Source organism: Dipodomys spectabilis, unplaced genomic scaffold, assembly GCF_019054845.1.
Source record: "Dipodomys spectabilis isolate Male_0828 unplaced genomic scaffold, ASM1905484v1 ptg000026l, whole genome shotgun sequence".
Lineage (NCBI taxonomy): Eukaryota > Metazoa > Chordata > Mammalia > Rodentia > Heteromyidae > Dipodomys > Dipodomys spectabilis.
Genome location: NW_024870703.1, coordinates 593,591 through 609,655, shown reverse-complemented (window position 1 = coordinate 609,655; position 16,065 = coordinate 593,591). Strand labels below are relative to the sequence as shown.

At 36.4% G+C, this 16,065-nt stretch overlaps 1 pseudogene; it reads right to left on the bottom strand.

Annotated features, from left to right (window-relative positions):
* Window positions 1–4,662: 4,662 nt before the first annotated feature.
* LOC122104528 lies at window positions 4,663–5,112 on the bottom strand (annotated as a pseudogene).
* Between the last annotated feature and the right edge of the window lie 10,953 nt (window positions 5,113–16,065).

Genomic DNA, 16,065 nt, shown 5'->3' with positions numbered 1-16,065 from the left:
ACAGGTAAAACGTGTATGCTTATGATGTAAAAACATTAAAATAGCTAGGGGTGGGTAGCTCACACCTATAATCCCAGCTACTCAGGACGCCAGGATCTGAGCATAGAGGTTCAAAGCCAGTCTGGGCAGGAAAGTCTGTGAGATTCATATCTCCAATTAGCTAACCAAAAAAGCCAGAAATTGTTCTGTGGTTTAAGTGGTAGTGAACTAACTTTGAACAAAAAAGCTAAAGGACAGTGCCCAGGTCCTGAGTTCAAGCTCCAGAATCTGGACAAATAATAATAACTATTAGTAGTAATAGTAGAAGTAGTAGTAGTAAAATAATTATTACTAATTTCTAAATGTAATCAAATTATGTGCAGAAAATTTTCTCATTATATCTCATGTCTGATTCCTTTCTAATGTTCAAAAACATCTAATTAATAAGCTACTACGTCTTTTAATACTTTTCAAGTGCTAATCACAAATATAAATCTAGACACCTATTAAAGTGTCCTTTTAGATACTTTGTCATCCAATCTCTCAACTAATTTACTAAACTTTGGGCAGGTTGCTGGGAAATATTGAAGGTATACACATTGCCCCTCTGATAACATATTCTTTGACAAGTGATGAGACAAAGTAGTAATTAGACTCCTTTGTTTTGTAATGTGTCTCTAGATAATAATCGATGATGCTTAAAATGGACTCCTGTTTCAAAAAAGGCTGGATTGTTTTAAATATCTATCAATACTGATAGGTAAAACCTTTGAATCTAACTCAATAACCTCCAAAGTTCCCAAGCCTTCATTCTTTGGCCCTGATGTACTCCCAATCACTTCCAAGTATGTATGTGATTTACCACTTCCCCACAGATTCTTTCTCCTAAAGCCTTCTGCCATTATGGATGCAGAAAACACTGAAAAGTGACTCATCAAGACTTTTGGCGCTTATTATGATAATATGAGAACAGGGAACGGATCAAAATTTCCAAAACGACACCTATAACGCCTCCAGGGTTTTCCCTGGTAGCCCAGATGCTTTGCCCAAACGAAGATTCCTTTTGACTTATACCAGAGCTCTCCAGGCACAAAACTCTCTCCAAATTCTCTTCAAAATAAAAACACATTTTCTCAAGAGAGCACTAAAACAAGTAATTTTCTATAACATGATTATTTGGGGGATTTTTTTTGGGGGGGGGTTCCAGTCGTGGGCCTGAACTCTGGGCCTGGGTGCTGTCCCTCAGCTCTTCAGCTCAAGGCTAGCGCTCTACCACTTGAGCCACAGCACCACTTCCGGCTTTTTTTTTCTTTTTGCTTCTGTGGTGCTGAGGAATCGAACCCAGGGCCTCAAGCATGTAAGGCAAGCATTGTACCACTGAGCCACCTTCCAAGCCCTGTTTGGGGGATTTTTATATGACCATTTAAAAAGGTTACACAGGGATCTTCTACGGAGACAATTTACAAGGCAGAAATGTTCAGAATCTCAGAAGCTTAGAATTACAAGTCTTTACCTACTTGATTATTATAATTGAGCAACCACCAGAGCAGATTATGTCATCTCCTTGTTATTTTGGGACATTTTGCTTAGATCTTATGTATAATCTGAAGAAGTAACTTTACTGTGCTAAGAAGCTCAAAAATGGAAATTCAGCTGTAAAGGTATCCGTGGCATTTCTGTAAAAGGAAAACTTGTTCTGAACATTCTCATTGGCTGGTTTATTTGGGTTCAATTGATGCAAAATAAAGTTCAATAAATAGCAAAGCAATAATATTAATATTTCAGAAGACAATGCTTACTAATAGAAAATATCTAGGTATTTTCTCCTATATAGGAACTGATCAATATTAGGAACTAACATTCATTCCAAGGTAGTCTTCTTTTGTTTTATTCTCCAATGTTTGCTTGAAAAATTAATGGAAACACCTTGGGATTGGTAGACCAATGGCACTCTATGGCTCTCTATGTCTTAACCTCAAACCTGTGCTATATTACTTAAGAAAAGAAAACCAAAGATGTCACTAGAATTGAGATTGTTTATCAACTGCCCTTAATGTAGAGAGTTTTGTCCTACTTGGATGTGTCTGATATAATTATAAAGGACTTTAAATGTGAAAGAAGGAGGTAAAAAGAAAGATCAGAATGCTGGGAACTGAGCTATTGCTGTCCTTAGAAATGGAACAATGAGACTGTGATTTAAGGAGTATGATCAACTGAAAAAGACAAAGAAATAAATTTTCCCTCTGATCACACAGCTCTATCAATAAGCTGACTTTTGCCCACGAAGACCCATTTTGGACTGTTGAATTATGGAGCTATGAAACAATAAATTTGTGTTATTCTGAGCTTCCAACTTGGTGGTAATTTATTATAGCAGCCACAGAAAATTGATACATGCCTAGAAATCTTCTTTCTCATGTTCACTTGTAAATAAGTTGGGATTGTCCATTGACTACCAAGAAAGATGGGTATAAAGAGCTCAAATCTGAATTCTAATATGGGATATTGTCCCATATTTCATCAAAACTGTCATAATTGCAAACTACTGGGTTAGAGGGTAGCTGAAGTGGTAGAGCACTTAAAAACTCAAGGCCCTGTGCTTGTACTGAAAGCAAAAACAAAAACAAAATCTCAAATTTACCCAACTAATTGATAGTTTCAGCATCAGACTTTATTTCCCGTGTCATATAAATAATACTTTCTATGTGACTTTGTAGCCACAATTATTATTATTTACTTAGGTTTTGTTTGAAAGTAGAAAGCTTTCACAATTTTTCTTTCACATTGGCTACTCATTTTTATAGCTGTTTGGTGGCATTTTCACATTTGTCACTTTCATTGATGTGTAGAATATAGGCAGGATCAAAATCTAGACTTCTGCCATGAACAGAAACCTCAAGAGTGATAGCAAAAGAAAATTCTGGTCACAAAAAATACACACTCAGAATGTCCTTTCTGTTCTCTTCCTCTCCTTGAACATACCTTTCTCTTCTAGTTCAGACTAATTATGGGAATAAAACTCTTTCTCTGAAGGGTGCCTGGAAATAGACAGGCTGTTAGTGGAGTCCTAGATAGAGAGAGCTGTAAGCTACAAGGATGAATAATATTGCTTCAGTTTAAAATAATTTGAATGGATAAAATGTATGTGTGTGTTTGTGTGTGTGTGTGAATTTATTCTCATCTGCTACATGATACCGGTTGACCTAGAGCCATTGTTAAAGATCAAATGAAATTGAAGTCACTTAACCAAGACAGAGACTGAAGACATACTGTGCAAAAGGGAAACTCGGGGTAAGAAATACTCACTGAGGGCTTGTGTAACTCAGGAAATCTATGCCTGACCTTTTGTATTGAGGAGCATTCATGAAATCCTGTAATTCTGCAATAAGGGGAAGTTCCTCCTAGATCTTGCTAAAATTAATGAGCTCTCTACTCTCTCCCTTCAGATTGCAAAGAGATGTCTGGCAGAGCAACACTTAAACCTACACTCATTGAACAAAGGGTCACAAAATCTGCTTTGACTCTTCTTAAAGCAGATTTTTTTGTGAAATTTGCTCAGCCCACTTTTATGCTATATAAAGAAAGGGGCTTGAAGCAATAACCACAATGTCACTAAATTTTAATGGAATTTTACTCATTTACTAAAATCTCTTCAAGTAATTGGGCTACAAATAGTGTAATTTTTTTTAGGGAGGCATTCTTTAAAAAGAAGGCAAAATGGTTTTCTAATATTCTCCAAAAACTTAAACTGAAAGCCACGACTGCCATACTTAACATTCCTTGGTGGCTACATACTGCTCTTAGCATCCCAGGACAAAACTGGATACACAAACTTCCTGCTTCTGCCTTCCTTCTCAAATCACACCCGGCCCTCTGTGCCTTACTGCCCTATAAAGGCACTGCTCCCTCTAATTCCCAGACAGCCATCACCCTACAAGGGGCCAAACTGGCATCCTGTTTTGAGCCATCTTCCTGCAGATACTCATATATTCATATACACATATATTCACATTAAAAAGACTCTTTCTCTGAGAAACTTTCTTATTGTCTACCTCTAACTAATCTGCACCAACTATTCTAGTGCTTGTTCTTTTTGTTGTTGTGGTTGTTTTTTTTTTTTTTAATGTAATGAATGCCAGTTTTATTCCTCAGACTAAGTGATCCAGAGGTAATTTGAGGTTTACATTTCTTATTAATAGTTTTTTCATCAAGAGTTTAGTTGCCCCATTGTTCTTACAAGATGATTGCAAATTCATTTTTAACTCTTGCTTATGAAAAAATTTCTCCAGTCTTTGTGTGCAAGACACATGTGTTCATTAAAAAATACACATCAGCAAAAAGCAAAGCAAAAACTTCATGTCACACAGAAATAAGCATGGTTAAGTTTCTGAAATACATATGCATGCATGTATGCACGTGCTCACGCATGCATAAACACACACAATTTGGAGTTTTATCTTGCATACGTATGCGGACACTAAATATGCTACACTATAACCTGTTAGAGTTTACTATACAATATGGAATGGAGAATTCCATGCATTTATGTGAAACTTTCCAATAGCAAAATCAACCTGGGAAATGGGTCAAAATCCAAAATCCAATGAGATTCTTGTAACAAGAATACTACTTACAACAAAATACCATCAGGTAATTAAAAGTAAAATGAAAGTCAAAGATACATCAAAGAATGCGAACAGAATGAAAGCAGCCAGGTTTCAATATCAGACCAGAAAAACAACAACAACAAAAATACGGCCTAAAGCATACAAGATAAAAAAATGGCTGTGAGAATGTCTTTGCTTCGAATGCATTATCACGGACTTGTTTCTTACTCTTCTTATCTCTTCCCTAAGCCTTTCCAACTCATCTGCTCCTCATCATTTTGTCTGGGTCCAAATGCCTAACAGGAGTGTCTTTAAATTCCTGGCTAAGCTGAGCTGGTCCTCCATTAAGGTTTCCTTGTGCCTCCTGGTATACACTTTCTTCCAGAGGCTGAGGCTTTCCTTCTACCTCCTATGATACATCTTCAGGATAATCCTCCTCTGTGTTTAGCATGTTTTGTGGTCTTCCTTCACTTATTTCACAAGGCCTTTGTATGGTGAGTCTTGTTATTATTTCTTTTTCAACAAAGAAATTTGTTATAAATCAGTGCTTTTATATTCTCACTCCTCACTTTGATTTGGTTGCATCCAAAATACCAAATCCTTTCAATTCCTTGAAAGAATCCTGAGCACTTTTCTCCTGTAAAATGGAATAGCCCTAGTACTTATTCTTTAAACTTCATGATCCCCAACACAATCAGTAACTAAGTTGTACTGATACACATTTTTGGGTTTTTTTGTTTTTTGTTTTTATTTTTATGTTTATTATTGTTTATGTTTATTATTGCCCCACCTTTGTAAGAATGCTGCCCACATAACATGCAAGATTTCATCCTTTAGCTAATCACAGTATGTATAATGCCAAAGACACATTGGCACATAATATAGACTCAGAACTTGCTAACTCATGGAGTTATTAAAATGCTGAAATATTTTTAGTACTAAAATCAGCTTAGCCAGAGATCTGTGCATGTTATGGAAATTTGTAGAGAGGAAAATCTTCACAAATTAGCTTTGTTTCAGCAGGGATAGAATGGAGATGAGTATAGCAAGAGCTTTAATTAAAAGTGCCTACTATTACAATACTGCTGTCCAGAGAGGGGTCCATGTTACCTGTGTAAACAGCACTCAAGCTTCTATTGAGTGAAGCAATTTAGTCAGTGTATTGAATTTTTTGGTATATTGTAGTACTTAAAAAGGATAAATGCCAGGCACCAATGGCTGATGCCTACAATCCTAGCTACTCAGAATTGTAGTTCAAAGCCAGCCCAGACAGAAAAGTCTGTGAAACTACTGAGAGAAAACCGGAAGTGGTTCTGTGGCACAAGTGGTAGAGCACAATCCTTGAGTGAAAAGAGGCTCAGGAAGAGCTCCTAGGCCCTGAGTTCAAGCCCTAGAACCAGGGGGAGCAGGGGAAGGATAAGCATATTTGCAACATACATTACTTTAATTAAAAGAAACGTATTCATTACTTTATGTATGTATATGAAACCCCTCTGTACATCACCTTGACAATTAAAAATAAAAAAAATGTTGTTTTGATTTTCATTTCTTTTATGGCTAGGGAGGTTGAGCATTTCTTTATGTGTCTATTGGCCATCCTTCTTTCCTCTTCAGAGAAGTTTCTCTTTAAGTCTTTAGCCCACTTATTTATCGGGAAGTTGCATCTTTGAAGATGTGTTGTTGGGGGATTTAATTTTTTGAGTTCAAGGTATATTTTAGATATGAGACCCTTGTCTGTTGTAGAACTAGTGAAGATCTTCTCCCAATCCTTGGGCTTTCTATTGATCTTGCTAGCTATGTCCTTTGCCATGCAGAAGCTCTGCAATTTCTTGCAATCCCATTTGTCCAACCTTTCTTTGATTTGTTGTGTTTCTGGGGCTCTATTAAGAAAATTTAGGCCTGTGCCAAGGAGACCTAGGGTTTCTCCTATTCTATCCTGTAATATTTTCAGAGTGTATGCTTTGACTCCAAGGTCTTTGATCCATTTGGAGTTGATTCTGGTGCAGGGTGATATATAAGGATATAGCTTTAGTTTTCTACAAGTAGTTAACCAATTTTGCCAGCACCATTTACTGAAGAGGCTGTCTTTCTTCCGTTCTATTTTTTTAGCTCCCTTATCGAAGATTAAATGGCTATCGGTATGTAGGTTCATTTCTGGGTTTTCAATTCTATTCCACTGGTCCTGAGGTCTGTTCTTGTGCCAGTACCAAGCTGTTTGGATTACTATGGCTTTATAGTAGAGTTTGAAATTTGGTATTGATATTCCTCCAGCACTGTTCTTTCTGTTGAGGATTGTTTTTGCTATTCGGGGTCTTTTATTGTTCCATATGAATTTTTGGATTGCCTCTTCTATTTCCTTGAAGACTGAAGTTGGAATTTTGATAGGTATTGCATTGAATTTGTAGCTAGCCTTAGGAAGTATTGCCATTTTTACGATGTTGATCTTTCCAATCCAGGAGCATGGGAGTTTTTGCCACTTTCTAAGTTCTGTTTTGATTTCCTTTTTCAAGTTTTTAAAGTTTTCATCATAGAGGTCCTTCACTTCTTTGGTTAATTCCTAGGTATTTTACTTTTTGTGGGCTATTACAAATGGAGTTGCTTTCCTAACTTCAGCCACACTTTTCTCATTGTTGGCATACAGAAAAGCCATTGATTTTTGAGGATTAATTTTATACCCTGCTACTTGATGTCGGTATAATTTGTGGAAGGGAAGGGGAAAAACAAATCGTTTAAATAGGGATACACGTAGACCCACTGCAACAATGAGATGTACAAGTTGTTATGTCGAAAACGAACTTTACAACTTTGGTGGGGGGGCAGAGGATTGGGTGAGGGGGCCAGGGGAGGATGGGAAGGGATGGGAAGGGGAAACAAAGGAGGAGGCTACAATGCTTGATGAGAAATGTACTCATTATCTTGCCCATGTAATTGTAACCCATCTGAACAGTATTTTCACAATAAAAAAAATAAAAATAATAAAATAAAACATCAAACCGCTGTCTGGATTCTTGCCCAAAAGATAATATTTTTCTCTACTTGTTTCATCCATTACTTAAGAAACCATACCTCTCTTCTTGTTGCCTCTCATAGAGCCATTCAGAAAATCACCCAACTCCCCAACAGACATTAGGAAACAAAAGAAAATTAGTCATTTATGTCAAGTAAGTGCTGCTGCAATAGTCTAAAAAGTTCCTATGTTTTTTCATATGTGTGTATGTTTATGTGTGTCAATACTAGGGCTTAAACTCAGAGCTTAAGTGCTGTCTCTTTGTTGTTTCGCTCAGGGCTATTGTTCTACCACAGCTCTACTTCCAGCTTTTTGCAGGTTAACTGCAAATAAGACTCTCACAGACTTTCCTATCCTAGCTGGCTTTGGATCACAATTCTCAGATCTCAGCTTCCTGAGTAGCTAGGACTATAGGCATAATTCACCAGTCCCCAGGTAGTTCCTATGCTTGTTATGAAGCAAAGGGTGTAAGAAAGGTGGTATGAACTCCAATAACAACAGATGCAGGAGGGGATGTGGACAGAAGGGAACCTTACTTCATTGTTTGTGAGAGTGTAAACTTGTTCAACCACTCTGGAAAGAAGTATGGAGGTTCCTCAAAAGACTCCACATAGAGTTCCCCTATGACCCAGCAATCCCACTTTGGGGCATTTACCGAAATGATCACAAAGAAGACCATACTAAAGCTACCAGCACAACTATCTTTATTGCAGCATTATTTACCATAGCTAAGATATGGAACCAACCCAGATGCCCCTCAGTAGATGAATGGATCAAGAAAATGTGGTATATATATATACAATGGAAATCTATGCCTCCATCAGAAAGAATGACATTGCCCCATTTGTTAGGAAATGGAAAGATTTGCAAAAAATCATATTAAGTGAAGCAAGCCAGGCCCAAAGAAACATAGATCCATGGTCTCCCTTATTTGCAATATCTAGTATATGTCTGAGACAAGCAGAAAAGGTCAGATAAGTTGATCTTAGGTGAAATGAACCCCAAGATAAGTATTCAAATGTTTTTTCTTTCATGTGATTGTTTCTAACATATTTATAAGATGATTTCTTTGTTGCTTGTATGTCCCTCCCCCATGGTATAACCCCTGCTTTCACTGTATTTGATGTTGGTATAATTTGTGGAGGGGAAGGGAAAAAACAAATAGTTTAAACAGGGATAAATGTGGACCCACTGCAACAATGAGGTGTACAAGTCATTACAACTTTGGTTGGGGGCAGGAGATGGGAAGGAATGGGAAGGGGAAACAAAGGAAGAGGCAACAATGTTTGATAAGAAATGTACTCATTATCTTGCCATGTAATTGTAATGCCTCTGTACAGTATTTTCACAATAAAAAAGAAGTGTGGTATGCATGTGATTTTTTTTGCTTCTTTGTGTTCTTCCCCCACTGTAGAACTCCTGTTTTCACTGTATTTGATGTCAGTGCCCTGCATCTTGTATATTCACTTCTCTAATTTGGGGAGGGGAAGGGAAAAAACAAAATGCTTAAATGGGGATACAAGTTGACCCATTGTAACAATGAGATGCATAAGACACAATGTTGAAAAAGGAACATTACAATTTTGGTGGGTAGGGTGGGGGGAGTGTAGTTGTGGAGGTGGGAGGGAAGGAATGATAAGGGAAAAACAAAGGAGATGGTAACAATGCTTGATAGGAAATGTACTCATTACCTTGCTCATGTAACTGTAACCCCTCTGTACAGTGTTTTTACAATGAAAAGTATAAAAAATAAATTTATAGTACTAGTATATATGTATATCAATCTGTGAGAAAGGAATAGTAATTCAATAGAGCTTCTTAGATATGAAAAGAATAATAAATGCTTAATAAGCTTGTGAAATATTCAAAATCAAAAGGATGCTCTGTGTACAAAGTAATTAATTCTAGGCACAGAGATAGAAAATGGAATTGTCTTGGAAGCCTGTACTCAAAAGGAGTAAGGTATGACCCAAGGGAAAGGGTTGGACAAAAGAGACAGGAAGAGGGGGAGAATACAACCAAGAATTCACTATATACAGAGAAGCAGTGGGCAGGAGAGGGACGGAGGAGAATGTTGAAAGTGGTGACATTGATAAAAATATATTGTATTCATAAACTGCTTTGTTCAATGATCACTCCTTTGTATGACTGTAAAAGATAATTTAAAATAATGTTTTTTAAAAGAAAATGGAATTGTCATCTTAGATGTAATCAAGGTTGCCATAATGTTCCAAGTTGGACATATTTACTTTCTAAGGACATAGGACTAAATCTCTCGGCTACATTCTTAAGCATTTTTTTAAGGAATCCTGCCTGAAACTCCCATCATGCATATATTATTGAGAGTTAAACTAATTGATGTGACAAACCAAAGGAGGATATTTTTAGGAGAGGATCACAAAGGCCCAATAGCTATGTGCATGGGATCACATAAAATAATAGTTATCTAAATGAACTCCAAGAAATGTAAACAAAATTTTTTTAATTGTTTTTGCTTATGCTTTTTTTTCTTTTCTCCTATGTTGTTTTGTTTTCTGTACCTTTTGACTTGAATGTAAATTTCTCTGCTTTGGTCAAGATAAGGAGGGAGCTCAGAAATGGAGGAACAAAGGGTAAACCAATGAAGCAATGGTACTCACTAGATGCTATATTGAAAATAGTCTATACAGCTTAGGTGGGGGGAAGAACAATAGGGAAAAACTGCAAGAGAGTGAGGGAAGGGGTGACACTGTTCAAAAAGAAATGTCCTCATTACCTGGCTTATGTAACTGTAACTGATCTGTTCATCACCTTTACAAAAAATTAAAAGAAAAGTACTCAACATGAAACTACATCAGCCTTCCTAGGTCACCAATACGCTCAAGTCAAACTATAATGGTGTTAATGGTATTCAACAATCTCCATTCTTTCCCCCCTCCCTCTTTTTTAGCATTTACCATTTAACTTATTTATTATGCTTTCATGATGCATTTTTCAGCTGACAGCGCTAGGAGGGATTTTGTTTATATTAACTTCCAACAGGGAAAATACTATTATACAATCTAATATTTTGTTGAAATTAAATTTAATCACTTTCTTCATCAAAATAACTATTTACTGCATACTGAAATTCCATGAATGCCATATCAACTGTATTATAAAGACAAGCATAAATCAACAAAATGACATCAAATTTGTGCAGATTAAAATAATTCTTGAGAACATTTTGAAATACTTAAAGCTATTAGAAAATGATCAAGTTTCTCTTAGAAACTTCTTATTTCAGCAGAAAAAAAAATGTCTAGAGGTTGCGTAAGTCATCTTTTTGCCTCTGGATAGAATTCTCCAAAGCACAATGTCCATCAAAAAAGAAAAAAAATCAAAAAACATGCCTGGAATCTTGACAAGAAGATGAAGAAAGGGAACTTTATTGCTTTATTCAGTAACCAACTAGAATAGTCTCTTTTTCCTTTGGGGAGTCGGGGGTTGGAAACTGTCCCTTAGTTTAGTTACTCAAAGCTGGCACTCTACCATTGAGTTACAGCTCCACTTCTGGCTTTTGAGTGATTAATTGGAAGAAGAGTCTCAAGAGATTTTTCTGCCTGGACTGGCTTCAAACCATGATTCAGATCTCAGCCTCCTGAGTAGCTAGGATTGCAGACATGCGCCACCTGGGCCCAACAAAAGCATCCAATTTCAAAGAATAATGCCCCGTATTGAGGTCATGCCAGTTTTAACTGCTGGTTATATTTAGAAGGTTCCAATTACTAACATTGCATCACATTTGAAACAAAGATATATAAAACATTTTAGATGCTTATGAAACTTCAGATATTTAAAGCAAAAAAGAAAGGAGATTAAAGTATAATTGTTAAGTTTCTGAGAAAGGGATACATTTCACATAATAAAGTGAGAAATTAGTGAATCTAAACAGAAAAAACAAATAATGTACAGATGAGTTCTGTGCACTTGGCAGGCACCCAACAGCTGGTGTTCTAGCCCACTGTTAGATATTCTATAAAACTGTCTCCACATGAATAAATATGCTCAGCAACAGTCTTTCACACAGCATGGCTTGGAGAGGAATGAACAATTAAGAGTAGCAGTTAGTCATTGTCACAAAATCACCAATACCTTGTTAGATACACACATATTCAGTGCACAAGGTGACCAATAATTTTGCTTTCAATTGCTTTAAATTGAGTTTGTGCACCATCTTACCTCATTAATGACTGATACAAAGTAGGAGAAATAAACACCAACTCTACACATGATTTAGGCCTTAGATAGAAAACGCGTGTCACAGTAATCTGTTCTTCTTCTAAAATTACTCAGGAAACCAAATCCCTAACAATGAAACCAAACCTTCTCCTTACTGCTACACAAGTACAGAGGTTTTCTTTTTGGATTATGATATTTGTATCATAGTCAGATAACAGAGCAAAGCCTGCTCCTCCATGTTGAAGGCCATTCAAATTTAAAAGACTAATACTAGTTAGATTGACTTCTCCCTTTGGCCATTAGGACAACAACCTTTATCTTTGATAAACCAGAAGCTCTTCTATTTTGATTCATCACTCTACCACTTTTGACATTGAATATTCACCTTAGATAAATACTTGACCATCCTGTTGCTAAGAAACAATAGGACATGACTGATATACACATAAACTTGTGCCCTTTTCCACCTATAATTCTGATAAATGATGCTAATAAAAGGTAGAGAATAATGATTATACTAAAAGATTAAGAAGAAAGACCTACATTCCTCATGGCACAAAGAATAAAAAAGATAAATAGAAAGTATAATGCTGAATTTCCACATGAATGTGACTTCTACAATTTGGAAGCTAGCCAGTTTTCAGACACAATATTCAAGAGAATCATGCCAATGTTAGAAATTTTCTCCTGCAATTTGGCTGTCCAAACCACATGAAAAGAACTCTCTCTGTCTTGGAGTGCCTTCTGAGAGCATGTAGCATGTGGTAGTTCCAAGTATACTTTCAGCTGCTAAACACACCCTCACTTAGCTTCAATATAAAAATGTCTATAGGGAAATGTGGTTCCAGCAGTTGGCTGATGGACAGAATAGATGAGCTAAATAATTTTGTATTTCAGAGGCAAAAAACAAAGGGACTTGGAGAGGAAAACATTTATTATTAAAGTATATGCACAGGTTGCATTCAGAAGATAGATTTTGATAGTTCTCTTCTCTGGAGGCTCCTAACCTTCAATTCTTCACTTTCTGTCTCCGACTAGCTCCCAATAGTCTGCTGTGAGAAATTCTCACTTATTCATACAGAGATCTATTTTTCCCTCCTTTTTGTCTTTTTCCCCCTGAATACTGTTCCCCAAAGAAATCCCCTTTATTGTTATTTCTGTAAGTCAAGAAGGGCTATAAGCCTTTCTTTAGAATGCATTTTACCCAGAAGTAATGAAATCAAATGCAAAAACCACCATCCCATTCGCCATTTTAGAGGATGCCTATGCTCTCCTGAGGTTAGATTTGTTGACATGCAACTCAAAATTAGAGAGGAAAAGAAACCATAGTTTTAGTAGATACTCACTGACAATTGATCAGATAATCATCTATTCACACCACAAAGTCTGAGATATTTCTTCCCTGCGTACAACTTCTATTAAAAATCAAATGATCGGTGATAGCTTCCCTTTCTTTTCTAAAATGTAACTCTTCTAAAATAAAGAAAACATTTTTACTAGATCTCTACAATTTATTTCTTTAACTTCCAATATCATTTGCTGCTTGAGTCACTTAGATATGAGTACACACTAGCTTACGCAATATGTCTCTTGTTCTCATTTTACCTTTCCAATTAAACTACAGACACTTTAATAGTAGAAATTGTATGGAACTCCTCATAGTATTTTCTAACCCTACCTAACTCTAGCCTCTAACCCTAAACTTGCACCGTTTTATCAGTTAATAAACTTTCTGAAGTTAATTTTTAAACTTCATTAAATTATTTAATTAATATTATTATAACATTGAATCTACAGTCTTACTCTTTTTCCATCAAGGCTACTCATTTGGAGTTACTCATGTTCTGCCATTTTAGTAATTTCCAAAAGATCAGTTTGGAGAAAAAAAAAAAAAAAGATCAGTTTGGGTTATTTGCACTTTCCTTCCCTCAGCGATCTTCTGTTCTGGGTTTGGGTTTTTTGGTCAGTTGTGGGGTCTGAACTCTGGGCCTGGGCGCTGTCCTTCAACTCTTCAGCTTAAGGTTAGCGCTCTACCATTTGTTCTACAGTGCCACTTCCGGCTTTTTCTGTTTATGTGGTGCTGAAGAATTCAACCCAGGGCCTCATGCATGCAAGGCAAGCACTCTACCACTGAGCTACCTTCCCAGTCCATCCTGTTCTGTTACTATTACATCACTATAATAGGCTAATAAGCCAATATTTTCTTTTTATAAATCTTTTTTTTTTTCCTTTGGTCCATCTTGGGGCTTGAACTCTGGGCCTGGACACTGTCCCTCAGCTCTTCAGCTCAAGGCTAGCATTCTACTACTTAAGCCACAGTGCCACTTCTGATCTTCTGGTGGTTTATTGGAGATAAGAGTCTCATGGACTTTTCCTGCATGGGCTGGCTTTGAACTGCAATCCTCACATCTCAGCCTTCTGAGTAGCTAGTATTACAGGTATAAGCCCCAGCGCCTGGCCTCTTAAAATTATTTTTAATAAATAATAAACTGTGTCTATGAAACTTTAAAATGCATAAGGACATACCTGATATAATATCTATTTTACAGTGTGTCCCTCCCCCAGAGAATAAAATAATATCTAGGACTAATTCAATGATTGAGGCAGGTTTAAATAGAGACATTCAGGGGCCAGCAGAAGGAGATGAACTGATGCATAGTTATATGGCAAAAAGGGCATTACTAAATTAATCCAATAAATGTAATTAAAAAAGTACAATGAGAACAAGAGAGAGAGATTGTATGAGACAGTGAATGTAGAAAGCTGTGAAGCAAAAAAGAAATTTTAAAAAAGTTAAACTTCTTAAAAAACATGAGGAGCCAGGGCATATTCTCAGAATTCAAAAATCATGTTTTTTTCTGGATCCTAAGGGAGGAGACTTTAAGTAACCTAAATAAATTAAAGCAATTCTCCTTTTGCTTATGGAAGTCCTAAGGGAATGGATTATAAAACAAAGGTTAAAAAAATTAGAGCAGTCCCATTAGCTCTGTTTCTGTGTATAATGCCCCAATATTTGTGTGCAAAATTTGCCCACTCTGTCATCTTAATTCAGATTAAATAAAGAGCAATATCTTGAATTGTTTTTTTTAAAAAAAGCAAAGGTCTTTCTTTGAAAGAAAAATACCTTTGTTGTATTTTGTTCTCAATTTAGAGACAGAGAAATAGGGCAAGATTGCAGAATACAGTAAATAAAATTTAAAATGGTTGCTCTAATAATACCAATGGGCAAACAACTAAAATTGTCTAAAGGATATATGTATGCATATATATATGTAAAATGTGAATTTATAAAAACATACTACTTTGATCTGTTAGTGTTAATAGGGCTTTTAAGGATGTTATAAGATCATATTAACCCCAGGTATTTAGAATTCAATGCCATTTGAATCTTATCACCCAGCTAAAGCAACCATGACTAAAGGGAATACAGTTTAAAATTGTAGCCCTGGAGTGACGGTCACCGGAATAGCCATAAAGATTTTTAAAGCAAAGTCATATTTCTTCAAATAACTTGCTTGCTTTCAAGAAAGAGCTCCTGGCTTAGCATCGGAAGGATAATGCAGGATGGAGTTAAAGACACCAATCCCTACAGTCAGACTGAGTTTAAATCCTATGTATCACCCTTAGATATACCACCATAGTGGACGTAATACTTCAAGTCACCTGTGTGACACTTCTCCTCTAAAAACTAAGAGTAATAATAGTACTTACTGCACCAAGGATGTAGCACAGGGCAGATCGTTTGTCTAACACGCTTGCCTGACTGTAAGTTGAAATCTCAGAGTATAAATAAATAAATAACAGCACTTTCTCTTCATGGTTACTGTGATGACTACAGAAACTATTGTGCGTAGTGCTGACATTATTATATTCATGACTTATCATTACCACTGGATCCTGGTGAAAAGAGAAAGCTAATTTTCAAGCTATCTGACTGACATCCATTGAGTGTTGCCTGATCCACTAAATGCTAGTGTTGTTTCAAAGACAGTCCCTCATCCAGTGGCTGTGTTGCATGCTGCATCTGCAATCAGCCTGTCAGATGATAACTCCAAACGAACAGCTGATTGTGTTCTAGGTGCATGTAGTCTTGTTGCACTGTCATTGTTTTATTCTTCTACTCTTAATGAGACCCCTAAAACTATTGAACTAAAAGGAGAATCCCCAAGCTTTGTTTACAGATGATTCCCTTTGATATTTCAAACCCAGTCAGAAGTAGTGGGCCACATCTTGTCTGTCATCTTGGTAAAAGGTTTGTTAGGAAATCGACAG